The 19,611-nt window shown below is 38.2% G+C and overlaps 1 protein-coding gene and 1 pseudogene across 7 annotated transcripts in view; both read left to right on the forward strand.

The window, feature by feature from the left end:
* Positions 1–19,611, forward strand: part of PARD3B (par-3 family cell polarity regulator beta) — a 981,548-nt gene that overhangs the window by 839,637 nt on the left and 122,300 nt on the right. The window lies entirely within an intron of this gene.
* On the forward strand, positions 5,056–6,200 carry LOC112656379 (40S ribosomal protein SA-like; annotated as a pseudogene).

The following is a 19,611-nucleotide window of genomic DNA, read 5'->3' on the forward strand; positions in this document are numbered from 1 at the left end:
ATTGATCTTTTTCAATTTTATTGATCTTTTTGAATTTTATTGATCAGCTATTTTGTTTTATTAATTTTCTCTATTATATTTGTTTCTAATTTTATTGATTTCTGTTCTTTATTATTTCTATTTTTCTGCTTGCTTTGTTGGGTTCCCTCCCCCCTCTTTTTTTTTTAGTTTCTTAAAGTGGAGTTTAAATTTTGTATTTGGGACTTTCCTTTTTTCTAATGGAAACATTTCTATGGAAGCATCCTATATATTTTGATATGTTGTGCTTGCATTTCATTCAGTTCAATGTTTGTTTGTTTTTCAATTTTCCTTGGAACTTCTTTGATCCATACATTATATAGAAGTGTGTTGTTTCATCTCCAAATGATGAGAGACTTTCCAATTATCTTTCTGCTGTTGATTTCTAGTTTTATCCCATTTTGGTTAAAGTTAAAATAGCTTCCTACAAATGTGGATTTATTCATTTCTCCTTTTAGTCTTGTCATTTTGGCTTTCTACATTTTGAAGCTTGTTATCAGGTTTACAAAAATTTGGGAATGTCATGAGTTCCTATAGGATTGACCCTTTTATGATCATGATTCATCATACTTTATTCCTAGTAATGACTATAGCTTCAAAGTTAACTCTGATATTGATCTAGCTATAGCATAGCATCTTTCTTTTGCTTAATTTTTGCTTAGTATATATTTTTCTTCTTTTCGCTTTCAATATTTTCTGGATCCTTATATTTAAAGTGTCTTTTTAAGAAGCACATAATTAGATTTTGGTTTGTTTTCATATCCAGTCAGACAATCTGTATTTTAATTGTAGTAATTTAGTCTCTTTACACTTAATGGTACTGCAGATATACTGTGGTTTAAACCTCTTATTCTCCACTTTCTACTTTTCCACCCATTCTATGCTTATTTTTCTCTCCTCCCTTCTTTTAAAAGTCTATTAACCAAGAATTTTGGGTCAGCCCCAGTGGCTCAGTGGTTTAGCGCCACCTTCAGCCCAGGGGTGGGATCCTGGAGACCCGGGATCGGGTCCCATGTTGGGCTCCCTGCATGGAGCCTGCTTCTCCCTTTGCCTGTGCCTCTCTCTCTCTATGTCTCTCATGCATAAATAAATAAAATCTTTAAAAAAAAAAAAAAAGAATTTTGTATGATTCATTTTTTTTACCTCTGTGAATGAATGTTATGCTTTCTCCTCTCCTTCTGGTACCTTTATTACTCAAAAGATTATAATATACATTCTTGATTTATTGTATTTCAAAATAAATTAGTACTTTTGTCATTTCCTAAACAATGCATAGAATTTGGAATACTTTAACTACATTTAATCCCTCCTGCTTTTTAGGCTATGTTTTCATGTATTTTAAGTATACATATGCTTTGAGCTGAAAGCACGCTGTAATTATTATTCTATATGGTAACTAGTTGGGTTTTTTTTTTAAGATTTTATTTATTTATTTGAGAAAAAGAGAGAGCAGAGGAAGGGAGGGGCAGAAACAGGGGGAAGGAAAGAATCTCAAGAAGAGTCCAAGCTGACTGTGGAGCCTGACATAGGGCTCAGTCTCACAACCCTGAGATCATGATCTGAACCGAGTCAAATGCTCAACCTATTGAGGTGAGCCACCAAGCACCCACTGTTTATTTTAACTGTTTCTGTTGTTCTTTCTTTCTTCCTGAATGTTTTGCTTCTATCCGGAATGTTACTCCTTTTACCTTTTATAATTTCCCTAGTATTTATTGTAGCAAATCCTCTGTTTTTATTTTTTATAATTTTATCCTTTTTTTGAGGATATTTTCTCTGGGTATGTACTTATCAGATCTTTTTCTTCTTTTAATATTTAAAAAATATAATCCCGTTGTTTTCTGGCTTTCAATGTTTTCTCCAAAGTCCATTGTCAGTTATTCCCTTGAAGAAAATGTATCTGTTTGTCTTCAATTGCTTTAAACTTTTCTCTGTCTTTGCTTTTCAACAGTTTCACTACAATGTACCTATGTGTGTGCATGTGCATATGTGTTGCTGTATTTAAAACTGAGTAAGCGGGCACCTAGGTAGCTCAGTGGTTGAGCATCTGCCTTCAGCTCAGGTTGTGATCCCAGGATCCTGGAGTTGAGTTCCTCATCAGGCTCCCCACAGGGAGTCTGCCTCTCCCTCTGCCTATGTCTCTACCTCTCTCAGTGTATCTCTCATGAATAAATAAAATCATAATAAATAAATAAAATAATTTTTATTTATCAAAATAAATATCAAAATACTTATCTAAATAAATTGGATAAGGGTTTGTAGACCTTCTTAAATCTGTTTTTCATCAATTTTGGAAAATTCTCAGACAATATCTCTTCACATTTTGTTTTGTACCATTCTCTTTTTTTGGTAGTCTAATAATGCAAAAATATTAGATCTTTTTGTACAGGTACATGTTTCTTGGTTCTGTGCTTTTTTTTTTAAGCTGTGATTGTTTGGTTATTTTTAAATGCTTTGTCTTCCAATGTATTAATTTTTCCTTTAGCTGTGTCATCTTCTATTAAACCCATTTATTGAGCTCTTAACTTTAGTTATGGTGATTTTCAGTTTTAGTGTGTCCATTTGATTTACCCTGAGATTATACTTCTGTGATTAAATTCTCCATCTTGTCATCTTTTTCTTGAACATATTTAATTATAGTTATTTTGAGAACCATATATAATAATATAAATATCTGGATTAGCTTTGAGTCTATTTACATGATTTGATTTTCCACCTTGTTTTTAGGCCTTTAGTCCTATCTCCTGGTATGCATTGATTGAATGCTAGACTTAGTGCTTAAAAATTGTAGAAATAATCTCAGGCTGATGTTATCTTTTTCCAGAGAGGGTTTACTCTGCTTTTTGACAGGCAAATTAGGGTCATATTGATTTATTCTAGTCTTAGATTTAGATGACTGGAAGCTGGGTTTCAGTTGTTGTAAGGGATAGTCTATTTGTAGTCTATTTACCTTGACTCCTGGGGTATAGCTTTTCTATATTCCTAACCATACATCTGAATTGTTTACTAGACTCTTCTTTGTTAGCAGACCATGGACTCTAATTTCTATCTTGCCAATCCTATGAGAATATCAAAATCTCTTCTCAGTCTCCAAGTCTCTTAGCCTTTAAGCTCTGCTCATTTTATTTAGCATCTGAATCTGTACCACTTACGAATTAGCAAAAGACTTGCAGGGAAAAGTGCCGCAGAATATTAGGCTTATTCAATCTACTTATCTACTTTTTCAGAATCATTCTTGATCCCTCAGGTTCTGGCTCCTTTAACTCTCTAAAGCTTTCAAGCAGCTTTTTAATTTTTTTTCCATGTCTGTCCAGTTATTCCAGTTCTTCTCACAAAAGTGAGAATGCAGCAAAGTCTTCCACCGTTACCAAAAATGAAACTCTCTTATCCATTTTTAATGCTAAGTGTTAATATCATAATAATGTAAATTTATAGTTAATAGACTTTGTTATTAATGGGCTAAAAGAACAAATACATATGAAAGCCATATGTAAAGGACCTAGTACATAGTAGGTACTCATAGTAGGCACTCTAAATGATTATAGATTTGAATTTAAATATATACTGATTTTGGAGAAGGTATTGAAGAGATTGGTCATTAGCATTCAGTTTTCTTCATGTTGGTCTTTCTTTTTGATTCCCTACAGTACAGCAATCACTCTATGCTCTTGAACATTGGTCTCATGAACCTTTACATCAGTATCATTTCCAGAAGTTATCTCTCTCTACCATGCTCTCACTCAGAGACCCTGGAGGCCATCCTCGCCATTTTGGTGAACAAGAGGGAGGACAGATTTGTTTTCTCTCATAGTTCATGTCTCAGTGTTGTTCCATAAAGAATAGCTAATCTTATGGTGCTCCACTTCTATCACAGCTTCTACTTGCTGCCGCTTTCTTCCTGCCTTTTTCTTCTGGCAGTGAGGCCAGTGTTGGTGAAAGCTGGCAAGTATCTTGAAAACCGGTTTATCTGGGTACTTATATGCATGAAAACTAAGAAATGCCAAGAAAAAGAAACAGAACTAGATCTAAGTATTTTAGAAATTTGGGATATTACAGTATCAAAAGGCTCATATGTGCATAATTCCAGTTTCAAGTCTGGAAAACAGCTTTCACAAGTGTATATGATTTCCAAGTCTCAAAACTAACTCACTGGAAAACAAGAAATGTAAAGCAGTAGACTTCAGTCATAATTTTCAGATCATTTGAGTCTATGTGCAGTTTTGAAGAGGCTCGGTTCATAAACTTCCTTTTGGGTCATTTTTTTTTTTTCTGTGGGAGAATTTCTCCAAACCTTGCTATATCAAATAAAGTATGTCCAGCATCTGTTCAGGTATGAACTTTAGGCTCTAGAAACATAATATTTAGGATGATTTTCAAGACTAAGGATGATGAAAGTGATGGTACCTTAACATAGTATTCATTGGACACTTAATATATTCTCAGTATTAAGACATTTCTTATATAGTGTTGCCTCTTGAGCAATGTTTAAATGTCTATTACTTCTCTTGAGATTATTATCTATCTCCAAGTGTTTTCAAAGCATAGAATTTGAAGTTCCTAAGTGTGAATCTTAATTCGACCACTCAGTGGTCCTTGGCCATAGTATGTAACATCTTTGAGCCTCTCTTCACCTCTAGGTGAAAATGATACCATATCTCATAGGATTTTTGGACATGTAAAGAGTTGATGCATGTCAAACCTGTAGCACAGTGGCCTTGTATTGAGTGCTCATTTTAGTCATGTTTTTCCCCCATTTTTCTACCACTGTTTGTTAAAATGCCCTCTTTTTCACTACATCAGTCAGGTGAAGAAGTAGAGAATAGAGATATCTAAAAATATAAGAAAAAAGGATTACAGGAACCATTGATGATATGCCCTGAACCTGTTTAGCTCCAGGCCAGGGCTTAGGAAACATGGTTCTTTAACACTCATGTGAGTTCCATTAAAATTTACTTTTTAATAGATCCTCATTCAACCTGGGGAGGGGTCCCTATCACATGGTTTTGCATTCCCATCATAACTTAAAGGGAAACTTTCAAAATGTCCAGAGCCCTTGACACCCTGCAAATGAAGGAAGAGGAAGTCCTCAAATTCCTTGCAGCAAGAACCCACCTTGGAGGCACCAACATTGACTTCCAAATGGAACAGTACATATACAAAAGGAAGAGTCTACATCATAAATCTGAAGAGAGGGGATCCCTGGGTGGCTCAGCAGTTTAGTGCCTGTCTTCGGCCCAGGGCATGATCCTGGAGACCCAGGATCAAGTCCCACATCGGGCTCCCTGCATGGAGCCTGCTTCTCCTCTGTGTTTCTGCCTCTCTCTGTGTCTCTCTCTCTCTCTCTCTCTCTCTCTCTCTGTCTCTCATGAGTGAATAAATAAAATCTTTTAAATAAATAAATAAATAAATAAATAAATAAATAAATAAATAAATAAATAAATAAATAAATTTGAAGGGAACCTGGGAGAAACTTCTGCTGGCAGCTCATGCTGTTGTTGCCATCAGCTCAGCTCATGTCGATGCCATATCATTCATTCCCTGGCCAGGAATACTGGCCAGTGAGCTATGCCGAAGTTCACTGCTGCTTCCAGAGCCACTCGTATTGTTGTCTGCTTCTTTCCTGGAAACTTCACTAACCAGATCCAGGCAGCCTTCTGGGAGCTGAGCCTTCTGGTGGTTACTAATCCCAGGGCTGATCATCAGCTCTCACAGAGGCATCTTATGTTAACCTATCATTGCTCTGTGTAATAGACTCTCCCCTGCACCATGTGGACATTGCCATCTCCTGCAACAGGGGAGCTCACTCAGTGAGTCTGGTGTGGTGGATGATGGCCCAGGAAGTTCTATGCATGCATGGCACCATTTCCTGTGAACACCCATGGGAAGCCATGTCTGATCTCTATCTAGTTCTACAGAGACCCTGAAGAGATTGGAGAGGAAGATCAGGCCACTGCTGAAATGGCCATGACCAAGGAGGAATTTCAGGATGAATGGACTGCTCCAGCTCCTGAGTTCACTCAACTTAAAGTCGCAGACTGGTCTGAAGGCATGCAGGTGCTCTCTGTGCCTATTCAGTAGTTTCCTACTGAAGACTAGAGCACTCAGTCTGCCACTGAAGCCTGGTCTGTAGCTCCCACTGCTCAGGCCACTGTGAATGGGTAGGAACAGCCACTGAGTGGTCTTAAGTTTCTCTTCCACAAAGACAAACAAAATGGAAATAAGATTGATGGAAAATAAACAGTTTCTAAGAAAAAAAAAATCCCCATTCATTCAACAAATATTTGTTGAGTGAAATTTGGACAAAGTCCTTACTGTCATGGAAGTTAAGATCTACTAGAAGAGACAAATATTAAATACTTAATTATAAGTACTACTAAGGAGAGGCACAGTGTGCTATAAACATATTTGACATTGTGAAGGATCAAGGAAGGATTAAATGAGAAAGTGACATTTAAGTTGAGACAAGAAGAATGAGTAGTTAAGAGTAGTTTGGTGGTGAAAGGGGAATGAAAGGCATTTCAGACAAAAGAGCAGCATGGGGAAAAAAAGAGCAGCATGGGGAGAAAATCCTGATGTGAAAAGGAGCTTGGCATATGTGAAGCGAAAGAAGTTTCTCTTATGGACATCAGGTAGAGAACAAAGAGGCTTAGTAATCGGGTGAGTTAATCAGTCAGCTGGCACCTTTCCTTCATTGGACCAAGAGGTATGTCCTAGTGCAGGTCACAGTGCAGGTTCCCATTTTCTTCATCACATGTCAGGGCACCCATCACTTTCAGCCTATTCAGGAACATGCATCCTAACTCCCAAAGACCTAACCCATTTCCCACCCATCACTTACTCTCAGGGCTATGAGATGTCTTATTAATCTGATATATGTATGCTTCTGCGGTTAAAGATAAACTTTTAAGCAACCAAGGTAATAATTCTCAAACATGAGCTTGCAGAATCATCTGGAAATCTTGTTAAATCACAGAGCTCCTGACTTAGTAGGTCTGAGATGGAACCCTAAAATTGATGTGTCTAACAAGCTGCCTGTGGCACTGATGCTGCTGGCTTCCATACCAGGTTAAGGCACTAGGTTAAGGTGTCTTCCTTCTTTCCATAATTTGACAGTTGCCTTTAGTTCCTTAACACAAAGAAAAATGTTCAGGGAGTTTTTGAAGGGAACATACTAAAATCAAAACTAAACTCTGTGAGTGACTGCTACATTTGCCTAATTGGACTGTACCTTTTTGTTAGCAAGACTGACTTAAGAACTGCATTCCCAATATTTAGCACATAGTAGGTACCCAATACATGTTTATTAAATGAATTGATGATCAGTGAAGGAATCACAGAATCGATGTAGCTTAGTGGATTTTATACATTAGTTTTTGGAAAGCTCTGATAATTCCTTTCAGCCTGAAAGGTCTTCTAGGAGGATGAATTGTTATTCTCTTGGAATCCAGCCTCAGAAATTGCAGAGTCAAGATATGCTTGTATTTTAAGTACTTACTTGGATTAAAAACTGAATTGCTAACAGGATTACAAAATGCCAAGTTTGCTGAAACTCAAATTGTTTATGCGCATGTTTGGTTCTTAGTTCTTTCGTCAATCAGTACATTTCTGTTTCTAATTACAGTCAATGTTTGTTTAGTTTTTTTTTTTGACACCTGCACATGAATTCTCAGTCAAAACCGCTTCAGCAATTTGCACAGGTATGATATAAGTAAAACGAGGCTCATAACCACCATGTGTCACCTACCCTACGTGTCTAATGAATTCAGAGGTGTTGTACCTCAATTCACATTGTGATTCAGAAAACGGTCTGCTATTTTTCCCATTTTCACTCCCACAGTGTTGTAAAACATTTTTAATGAACACTCTAACAATTTTCCTCATTCCAGGAGCATGGAGTTTTAATAGATGATGCAACATAATTTTCATTTGTGATTCCTCATTTTTGCCTATCCTTGGGATCTCTGTATTTGGATACTAGAAAAAGAAAAATGCCCAGGATTACTATAATTCTCCAAAATATAATGTCTATTACTACTACCAGTCAAATCAATTACAGACTCACAGTCTAGTCCCTGAAGTTTGGAGGTGGTTTTGACGGGGGCTAGCCATCAAATCTCAAATATGACCCAAGCATAGATCATGGGTGAAAGCCTTCCATGTGCCATGATGAACCATCCTGAACAATTCTGCACCCAGTTTTTAACTTGGACCTTGACCCTGGCTGACACCGGTAAAATTGCAAGTAATTTCTCTGTGGGCTCTAATAATCAGAGGCCTACTCAGAGAAAAAGTCATTTCAGCATCAGCTGACAATTATTTTTTTGCCCTGAATGTCCCTCCCTGCCCTCTTATTTGGTTTGAACTGACTCACCTAATTGGGGTCAACCACTGAAAAAGGATGTGCTGCTGGATTTGTTGTTTCTGAATGCCCAGTGCTAAAGAATGTCTTGGGGATGACATTTCTTATTTTTCTTAAAACATAAAGATTGGAGAATTTGAACAATGGATGCAAAATATCATTGCAAGGGTGCCGTCAGTAAGGACAACTCAACTGATATGGGAATATTCTCACACCTGCATCACCTTTGGGCATCCAGAGTAGTTGTGGCCTGGCCAGGCAGTGCTTTCCAGCCCTTCGACAGGCAGCAGAATGTCAGTGTTAACATTTCAGTGCACATTAATTCTTTAAAAAAAAAAAAACTGTCATTTAATTTAAGTACTTATATGCATATGGTTAATTAAGAAGCCAAAATTGGCTATAAGCTTGGTGAGCTCTAAGAACAGGGAGAGAGAGATCATTACGCTTCTGCTCATGGTTTAGCTATTTGTGAACCAGCTGATAATGTGCAAAATTAAGATTTCGTAAGTGGCATTTTAAATGAATGGTTAATGGCTGAAGATTAATTAAACAGTCAGAGTTGCTGAAGAAAAGCTGTTAAAAAATTATGTTTATAGGCCAGTCACTTGCATGCTGAACTGAAATCCTGATAGATTGTGGCCTTTCTGCTTACCAAGAGAGCATTTTAACAAAGCAGGCCTCCTGAAGTAGGAAAGCCCACCCCTCTCACACACCAGGCAGCCACGGCAGCAGCCTCAGGGATGGCCCTTTGGAATAAAAGCTGCCAAGGAGGACAACAGGACTAGAAAAGTGTTATATTGAGGGATCTTCACTAAAACCTTCATCCCAGGTAGCCAGGCATATTTTATTTTTCTATGAGTTGCTTAGTTCTGAGTTAGAGTATGTAGAACCCATGGGGGTTTTAAGAAGCTACTCTAATTCTGTAAGAGAGGTAAAGAATTGCCATATATTGTTTTCAGCCTGTAGTGGGTACTTCTTTAAATCTGCAACTGCTAGCCCTCGTGGAAGTAGAAAAATGGGTTTTGTACCTCCAGCTCTCCACATGGGTTCTTTGGGGAAAGATTTACTTTGTGCATAGGAGGCATTGTAAAAATATTTTTGGAATTCATTTGTCATAGCTTTACTCTACAAATACTGGATAAATAAATGAATGAATGACCTACCTCAAAGTTGAGTGTAGGAGAATATCAGAGACTTTTTTATAAATGCCATCCCATCTGTGCAATTAAATAGTCACCCTACTCTTCTGCACCAGGTATCCATGGGTGCCTATGCAATGATAGTGTCCTAGCCTCCCAGGACCTGGTCCTAGGGACCATATAGTCTAATAGGAGACACAGACATGTCAACAAGTAAATCACAGCCACCCTAAGTACAGTCAGAGTGGTAAAGGAGGGGAGTGAGGAATCTCACTGGGGGTCGGGGGGACAGGCAGCAGTGTATTTTCCTATAATTTGGAAAGGAAATTAATTCTACCTTTAAAAAAAAAAAAAAAAACGAAACACTAACATTAAAATGTGATTTTTCTTTTTGAGTTCATTCATTTCAATTCCCTGCTTCCAGGCAGAAGACCCACATCATGCAGGCCAGACAGTTGTGTCTCCTGTTTAAAAGTTCCCTAGAGAAGGAAATCCTACAGCCTCCCTTGGTATCCTGTTCCAGTGTTTAATCACCCTTCCAATCAAGAAGTTAATCCTATTTCCTCTTCTCCAGCCTTCTTTGGCTTGGTGGAACCTGTAGAACACCCAGGAGACCCCCTGGAAGCCTTGAGAAGTTAATTAGTCGACACCGGGCTGCTCTAGGTTCACCTGTGTGCCTTGTAATGGTGAGGCTGTGTACGTGCACAGTTGTAATGGTATGGTTTTGTTAGATCTCTAATAAGCCAACATCATTTTCCTCCTGGTCTAACGACAAAGAGTAATTTGAAATTTCCCTGTGATTTTAAGAAATTGTTTTATTATAATTACATCTACATATTTACTGAAGTTTGGCCTAATGTCATATAACTCAAAAACCCAATGGTATGTGTTGATAAGTAATAAAATTAAGGATTATTAGTAATAATAGCCAACACCAAATATTACTGACAATTTGCTATGGCTAGACGCTGTACTAATTGCTTTGCATATATCATTTAATGTTGACCAAGTAGTACTATTACTGTCCCCGAGGTACAAATGAGGAACCTGAGTTGCAGAGAACATGAGGGACTGGCCCACTGTCATCAGGGATGGGCCAGGTAGCCTGAACCCAGAGCCTCGACACTTAACCACTGTGCTATGTTTACTGCTGTATTCATTTTTTTTAAATTGTTTTCTTTCTCCAGAGTTCTATTTCAGTCTGTACTCTTTTTTCTCCCATGTGTATAAAGTCCAACTCTATAAACTTTCCTTGTGGAAGATAATAGCACTGTTGAATAATAGTCCCAGGCCAATGACAGTTCTTTCTGCAATTATGGGCAGTTGAGTGGCAAGTCCCTTCTACTTAAAAAAAAAAAAGGCAGTAGCGGTTCACTTTAGAAAAGCTGATAATTCAAAGCTTTTCCATTTTCCATTCTGGTGAAAATCGAATTGATGCAAAAGAAAAGAAAACAGGTACTTCTGGGAGAAAACTGGCACCATTGAAAGGATAGGGTAAAAACTTGTTCGCAGATGCCAGAAGCATCTGGGGAGCAGTGATGTCCAATAATTGCAGCTAAAAGCTGCATTAATTGACCAGCGATGGGTTGGAAGCTACCTCCAACCAGGATCCTTAACTCACTGGTGCTCTTTTCCTAAACAGAGTAAGAAGGGGGAGGTCACCTTCCATGGGGTTCTCCAGACAGAAAGGAAGCAGCTGTGACAGAGACCTATATTTTCTACAAAGGAAAAGCTTGGCTTTTCAAAACTGATGCATTCAAATCACCAGGCAATCTTGTTAAAATGCAGATTTTGATTCCAGAGGGCCTAGGTGGGCCTGAGGTTCTGCATTTCTAACAAGCTCCTGATGACGGTCACCCTGCTGGTCCCGGGATCACACTGTGATCAACTAGGGTGCAGACTAGAAGAAAGCAATGCTTATTTGGTTTTGCTTTTTTATATCATGCAAAATAAATGTGTGGCAAATCTTTTTAAAACCTTCTAAAGTTTCAGCCGTCATTTCCCCATTTTGGTGAGTTGGCCAAGAAAGCTCATTCCTTTACAAGCCAGAATGTTCTGTGGCTTTGCTCCAGTTCTGTTTCCTGGAAGAGAGAATATGGCTTTCTTTTTGTCTTACTGTCATTGTAAAGGCTACCATCTGCATCAGTGTCCATGTTTTGACCCTTGTTGCACTCCAAGGAGCCTCTTGCACCTTAGCAACATGCTCTGTCTCCACAGTTGAATGGGCATAAATTTGAATTTCTTTTCTCAAATGCTGTTACAAACCTGCCAAAAAAAGCTTTATCACTGCAAATAAGTAATCCACTGTTCCCACCACACCCCATTCAATTAAGAATCTCAGTGGCTCTGTTTATTCCACCATTTGATTTAAAGGCAGTCATATTAAAATAACGTATTATTTGTGGACTGGTAATATTTTAATTAAATACTATCTCAACTTCTCTGATCAAACATATCATCCTCATTGACCTGCACCCTAAACAAACACAAAAGTTTCTAGAGTATGTCCTTTTAGATGTTTTTGTTTGAATGCCAGTATTTTAGATTAAATTATTTATCCCCTTTTTTGAACAATAACAACAAAAGTTGACACCATTAGAACCATGTTTAACAGTGAAGAGAGAGAAAACGAATTTTTTTCTGGGGGTTGAGTTGCATTTCAGTGTATTTATTAATTATGGGAAATGCCACTGGATTATAATAAATGGGAAGATGTTCTCAATTAATGAGACTTTCTTCTCTATGTAGGAAATAGTCAAATCAAGAACAGAATTACTAAGCCCAACCTGATGTCAGGACAGTTGGACAGCTTGACATTAGTTTAGAGCAGCTCTGAGAGAAATATAATGTCAACCACATATTTAATTTTAAATTTTTAGTAGCCTCATTTTATAATATATTTTATTTAACCAAATATATGCAAAATATAATTTCAACATATGTTCAAAACAGCTATTATAGAACTGTTTTATACTTCTTTTTTCATAGTAAGTCTTCAACATCTGGTGTGTATTTTACACTTTACAACACATCTCAATTTGGACTAGCGGCATTTCAAGTGTTCAATAGCCATGTGTGACTATTGGCTGCCATATTGAAATACCAGAATCTCTTCAGCATATTTCCAATGGTGGCTGATGTTTCACTTTGAAGTTTTCCAGATAGGGAGTCCAGGGTAATGAGAAAACTCTTTCATTTAAGGATAGCACCTATGGTGGAAAACTTTTTCTTATGTTAAACCTGCCGCTAGGTAAGAACTACTTTTCCTTCCTTCACAGAGTTTATGGGCTAGAGTAAGAAAAAGACATGTAGGGGTGCCTGGGTGGCTCAGTGGCTGAGCATCTGCCTTTGGCTCAGGTTGTGATCCTGTGGTCCTGGGATCCAGTCCCATATCAAGCTCCCTGCATGGAGCCTGCTACTCCCTCTGCCTGTGTCTCTGCCTCTCTCTTTGTGTCTCTCATGAATAAATAAATAAAATCTTTTTAAAAAAAGACATGTAAACAATTTTCTCTCCCAGGGAACAGACAAATCAGCCCTGCCTTTTCTGTCTGTAGAAACATGTACCCCAATTTAAGTCTCAGCTGCCACGTAGTGAGGTAACCTCAAAATGGGCTGAGCTAGACAAGGTGCAAATCTAGTCACATCCCAGCTCTGTCCTTGTTTTGCCTGGAAGGGAGACAGACCAATGATCCAGCCCAGCCTAAAAGGCTCTACCTGAGACAGGAGGATGGAGCCTGGCCTTCAGACAGGACACCTGGTCCCCATGAATCAAGATTGGTCACCTGCTAACTCAGGTAGAAGGTAACTAATTACAGCAGTGTAACATTCTCATTTAACTACAATCCTTCCCCCCACCAATGATATTCATTCAGCCAGGAATAGTGAAGAAAGTGCTTTAGAGCAGAACCTTCTCTTTCCATGAGTTTAACTCTTATTCTTGCTAAACTGATCATCCTCTCAAGATGTCATGTCTCTAGAATTTTATAATGACAGACTTGATCTTCACTTAATTAATACCCATTTTTAATTACAAGCCTTTCTTGCCTACTATTGCTGCTATTTTGTATCTGTGACACATCAATATAGAGTACCATTACTTAGGTGCTTGCTCAAGCTAGAAATTTAGAACCTTCTTGAGGCTTCCATATCCCTCAGCCCCACAAGTGGACTCTTTCCCAGGAAGATCCATGGGAATGGGTCTTGGGTAGCCAGTGGTGACCTTGGTTGTCATGTCTGTGCTCTGCATTTCCCCAGTGAGGAAATGCTGTGGGATTCAACATTCCTTACACACTTCTTTTGATCCATTGTGCTTTCCCATTGACATGCTGCTCTAAGCTGGACAAGGCTCAATCTGGGGTGCTATAGTGGCTGAACTAGGGAACGTGATCTTCTGCTCCCAACATGCATTGCCTGTTACTGATGCGTCTCAAAATACAGCTCTCTGTTTGATGCTCTTCTTGTCCCTATCCTCCCAACTTTCTAAGGCCCCCAACTTCAGTTTCATGACCCAAGATCATTGCTCTAATTGAACATAGTGCCATTTCTCTCTGTACCTGTTTTGTTTTGCTTTTTGTTTTTATTTTCCTGGTGAAGCCCTATGTGTTATTCAGGATTTAGCCCAGACATTACTTGTTTATTTCCTCAATGAGATCCTGAAGCAGGAACTATATTTTTACTTCTAATCCCAGCATAGTTCCTGAAGCATCTTGTATTCAGTAAATATGCATTGAAAAAGTGAATGAATATAAGTGGCTCTACTCTTAGCTGCATGGCTTTAAGATCATGGAGCTTTCCTGTCACACTCTTGGGCTCGCCAACCTCCTAGGCTAATATGACTTGTCTGGCTTCCTGGTCAGCATGGCCTCCCTCTGATTGTCTCTCCTCTCTGATCTGCTCTGATGTTTGAATTTCAGTTATCCCACAGGTTTCTCCTGACCCTTGTTTCTCAGGATTGAGGTGGCATATCCTACTTCTGTTCTGCCAAGAAATGCCTCCTCACCAAGGTCCCCTGGGTAAAAGACTTCCCAGGACACACAAGTCACTATTTCCTCCATCTGGTCTCTGCCTCAAACACTTCCTAAGGACACAAGGAGTAGTTACTATTAAGAAACTATAGTCAGCTTGATACAGCTGCTCCACCAAGAGAAAAGGCTCTTGTTGGCAATTACATTTTTGTAACTCTCCTTCCCATGCCTAATATTTGACTCTTGTTGATCTCCAGTCACCTCTACTGTTATATTCCAGAGAATTTTGCTTTAAATGAGCACTGAACTTATTGATCTCTAGTTTTCTAGAATTTGCTTTGGCCATTAAAAAAAAAATTGGCTGTGATTTGCTCACCCCAAGTATCTGGACACATCTTTCATGGTCTGTAATTTCTCAGAGATACCATCTATGCTTCTAAGGGCACACCTCCCAGCTCTTTCAAAACCACGGACATAATTTGTGAGTACTGACAACTGGGATGCCTTTAAAGCATCTTGGATGGTATATTTTTCTCTCTTTCCTACCATCCTTTTCTTTTCTGGCTCCCTTCTGCCTTCCCTTGATGGAGATGCCAGATGAGTCACTTAATGTCTCTGCATCTTTCCCTATCTGTAAAGATGGGAGGGTGGGTCTATGTGATCTCAGCACTTCCTTCTAGCTCCAAAATTATATGGTTTTGAGATTCTTTAATGGAAGCAAAATAGGAGTTCAGGTTGCTCTGCCTTTTCTCTGGTGCTGTTATCATGTCAAAGCATCTCCCAGCAGTGGCCTATCCTTTCTTATTCCTCTCTACAGTACTCTAACAATCAAATAAAAAATAAATCTTTAATTTCATTACCATTTGTTTTACGAGGCCCCTGAGTTCCCTTTGAGCTTTGCTTCTCTGACCATCTCAGACCTCTTTGCTACCTTCTTTGTTAACCACAGTGCCATGGATCCATCCTCTTTCTCCCTCTGCTTACTGCTGCAAGAATGCTTCACCCTAAACCCAGATTTCAAGAATTAGAACATTAGTGTAAAGCTCCCTAAACTCTCACATTGGAAATCTCTTTTATCTGTTATCCAGGTGGTCCTCTCCTTAGATAATGAGAACTTGGGTTATGAAATTGTAAAAAGCTTTTGGCAGTGGAATTTTACAGACACGCACACACACTTTGTGATTTTTTTCCCCTTACAGCAATTGAATATCAAAATTTGTAACTATACTATTATAAACTTTACTTTTATAGAAATGTTCCTTTAAAAAGATAAAAGAGAATCTCTTTGATTCAATAATAATATCAAAACCTTTCAAGGAAAGGCAAGGACTGTGGAATACAGGAATATAGGCAAGTCACTCTCAGTATTTCCAGGGCAGTCTCTGCCCCCTTCCCCACTTAATTGCTCTGGCCTGGAATCTATTGAAGACATACCTATAAAACTGATGAAGTCAGTTTTCAAACAGCTGTGGGCCTTGCCTTCTGAGAGTTTATAGAGTCCTTTGTGGGCCAAGGTAGAGAAAATAATGTTTGGGTCTATATTAAATAGTATGAAAAATGGTATGGAATTTACCACCAAATCATGGGAAACTCTTAAATAGATTTCTTAGCACACTGGCCTATAATAGGCAGGTGAGCATGAAAATATTCTTTAAAACAAAGTCTGTTTTGATTTTTTAAGCCCAGGAATGATGTGTATCAGATATCAGAAGGGAGCATTGATCCTTGTAGTCTGACATTTGACAAATTGCAAGTTGCATCCTTGTTCATACCCTTTAATTCAGAGACTAGAAGTGTTGTTTACAGTTTCGTCTTTGTAGGTGAATCCGTGTTGATGTTTGTTATTGGGCACAGTAAGGTTGCCCACATGTATACCTGTGGATCCATAGGTAAAAACATGGTTTATCATTTTCTATTTTACATTCCATATTTCATTTTATGTAACTTAAGCTAGGTTTTCATATTGATCTATTCAACCTCTGTTTCTACGTACACTTTTTTTCCTAAATTACATTAGCTTAGCTTGTAAGCATTAGCTTACACAAAAAGGGCATTATCAGCGAAAACTCGTTTTTACTTTCTAAGTTTAAAAATAGCAACCTATGAGAAACTCACTAAAAAATACCTTAACCATTAATTGGGCAAAACAGTAACATTCAAGGTAACATATACTGTATTGTCCATTTATGTCCCAACTGAAATGAAACTTTACTTTGATTGGGACTGTCACAGATAATTTCTGCACGTAAAATATATCTAGGGACAGCTTTCAAATGGAGTTGTCACTTTTTGTTTAGCAGGCAGGAGACTCTCCATTGTTGTCAAACCCTCTTTACAAAAGCATCACTAACCCAGTGATACACAGTTGTAGGGAAAAGGGAATCGTCACTCAGCTTACTTGGAACAAACAAGAGCACGGTTGGTCTCTGTCAGCGTGCAGTGTGTCTGAGGGCTCTTTTGTTTAGCTGGGCTTCCCTCTAGCCAGCAATGCTTTTAAAGTCTTGGAATTAGATTTCTTTCTCCTGTGCTGGTTTTTGAAAGGTGTAAATAGATTAATGCATATTGTTATTCTCTGAAAGTAACATAGGATATGTAAACTGTATAATTTGAGTTGTCTGCTCAACTCATGAAGTCATGGAAAGGTAAGAAGAAAAACTCACCCTTCTCTAGATTTGCACACACACACACACACACACACGCTTTCTCTTTAGTGCCTTTCAAAGTTGTCCTCATTTTCTTAAGATTAGAGCCAAGATGTTCACTTTATAAAGAATCAGCAAAATAGTATAGGTTAGATTTTGTCCACTGCTAAGCTGTTAAGTTTTGATTTTGGAGTACATACAGGCCACCATATTGAGTTTTATAATGAATATTTTGTGTCAGATGTAGTATGTGATGATATATAATATATGATATAATCTGTACCATAAAAGGGAGGCTAGGGACACCTGGGTGGCTCAGTGGTTGAGTGTCTACCTTCGGCTCAGGGCGTGATCCTGGGATCCTGGGATGGAGTCCTGCATCGAGCTCCCTGCAGGGAGCCTGCTTCTCCCTCTGCCTATGTTTCTGCCTCTCTCTCTCTGTCTCTCATGAATAAATAAATAAATAAAATATTTTTATAAAGGGGAGAGGATAAATAAATTATGTTGATTTCTACACATTTGTCTCTTTCGAGACCTCACCTAATACATTGTCAAGGAATAATAATTCTCAATCCTTAAAACTTACTCGATGCTTAAAATTCCCAGAAGCAAAAGCCAAGTGGAGTAAAACAAGATGCTAAAAAGTGGTCCCACAGTTCTCAGGTTCTTGGAGCACTATTTGAAACCTTGGTTAGTTCTCAAACATATAGTATAGCCAAATAAATGGAAGGAAGAATGAGCTCTAGATGCCCCTTCCAGTCCTGGGATTCTGTGATCCTCAGGAGGGAGAAAGTGAGAGTATGAGAAGTTGAATAGAGGGAAAAGAAAGGGACAGGAACAAAGAAAGAAATGGACAAATCCTTGGATTTGAGGGAATGGCAACTGATGACCAAAAACTCTGAAAAAGAATGACCAAAAATGAGAGCTGAAATACCCATTGGAGCCAGAAGTTTGGCATTTTCACAAATGCAAGTAACTCCTTGAGACACTCATAAAATAAAGAGAGTTCTGGGCTACGAAGTCTCCTATGTTAGTTTTCCCACCATAGACCCCCCCCCCCATCTCCCACTATAATCAGCTCCCATGGTAATTTTCAACTGCCAAACCTCTAAAACCTCTCCCTTCTCATTAATAAAAAGAGGACTGCTTTCATAAATTTAGCATATTACCCACTGCATTATTCTGCCTTTCAAATCACAGGTTAATTTTTCATGAATCACTTATGAAAAATACAAACAAACTTAAAATTCTATTTATGAGTCAGACGACCAACAAAGTAATGAGATTCTGTGTTATGGCAACTGTCACATCTTGTCTCAGCCCCGTTGTGTCTAAATGTTAGCTCTCTTATTAAGCTCCATTAGAGGATTTTACAATACCAAATTGTTTATATGCTCCTAGTTTTCTGCCGCCCGACAGTAGGGCATGTTTCACTCATTACTGTTGATGGTATCTTACGTGGTTAGTAGGACTGGACTGGAATAACATGCAGCGGGAGGCAGCATGCACTTGCTGAAATGCTTCTTTCCTAGACATTTCCCAACATGCCATTTTGAGTATACGGGTTGAAATTTGCCATTCGATCTGGCACCTTATGAGTGGGGAACTATTTTTCCCTTTGGTAAATTTAAATGACCCCTCCACTACCAAATTTACATTTCTGCAACCCTAATCCACAACCTCTCGTGGTTCCCCAGTGAGATGCTTTCTTTCCCTTTCTCACCACGTTAAATTTAAAGTAACTAGTATTTGTAGCTTTCTTTATGGAGTATAAAAGCACTTTGACACGGTCTTCCTGCATTTTCACCACTACCTTTCTTCCTTGTAAAGAAGATGAGGAAATTAAGTCTGATAGAAGAAAAACCTTTTCCCCAAATACCCCATTAATACGTACCAAATTTCGACACCAGGATACTCAGTTCTGGCTCCAATGCTATATACCTTCCTTGTATATTTTGTTAAAGTTATACTCTTCTAAGTTTTCTATACTATTTTATATTAAATTTAGTAACCAAAAGTTAAAGCAGAAAACAAAAATCAAATCACTAATTATCCCACAATCTAGACTTGACCCTCCTTAACATTTTAGAGGCTTATTTCCAGTCTTGTTTCTGTGTATATCCAGGTATATAAAACATATAATTTGTATTTGTGCCTACTGCTGCCATATGTATATATGTATGTATATATATAATATTGACATGCATATATAAATTTTGGCTTCTTGCCTTTTTATCATTGTATTTTGCTCTTCTCCTGTGCCACTGAATCTTTCCAAAACCATCCCTTTTAATGGTTATACATCATTGCATAATGGTACCTTAATTTATATAACCTTTTCCTTTATGGTAGGCAAGACATTTCAAAGTTCCCAGTGTTATAAATTACTTTTTGATAAACACCTTTGTACATATATCCTCCTACACAGCTTGGATTATTTCCTTAGGACTCCTAGAAGGGAAATGCATCAAGGGCTTACAACATAGTGGCAA

This window comes from Canis lupus, chromosome 37, assembly GCF_003254725.2.
Source record: "Canis lupus dingo isolate Sandy chromosome 37, ASM325472v2, whole genome shotgun sequence".
NCBI classification, from domain to species: domain Eukaryota; kingdom Metazoa; phylum Chordata; class Mammalia; order Carnivora; family Canidae; genus Canis; species Canis lupus.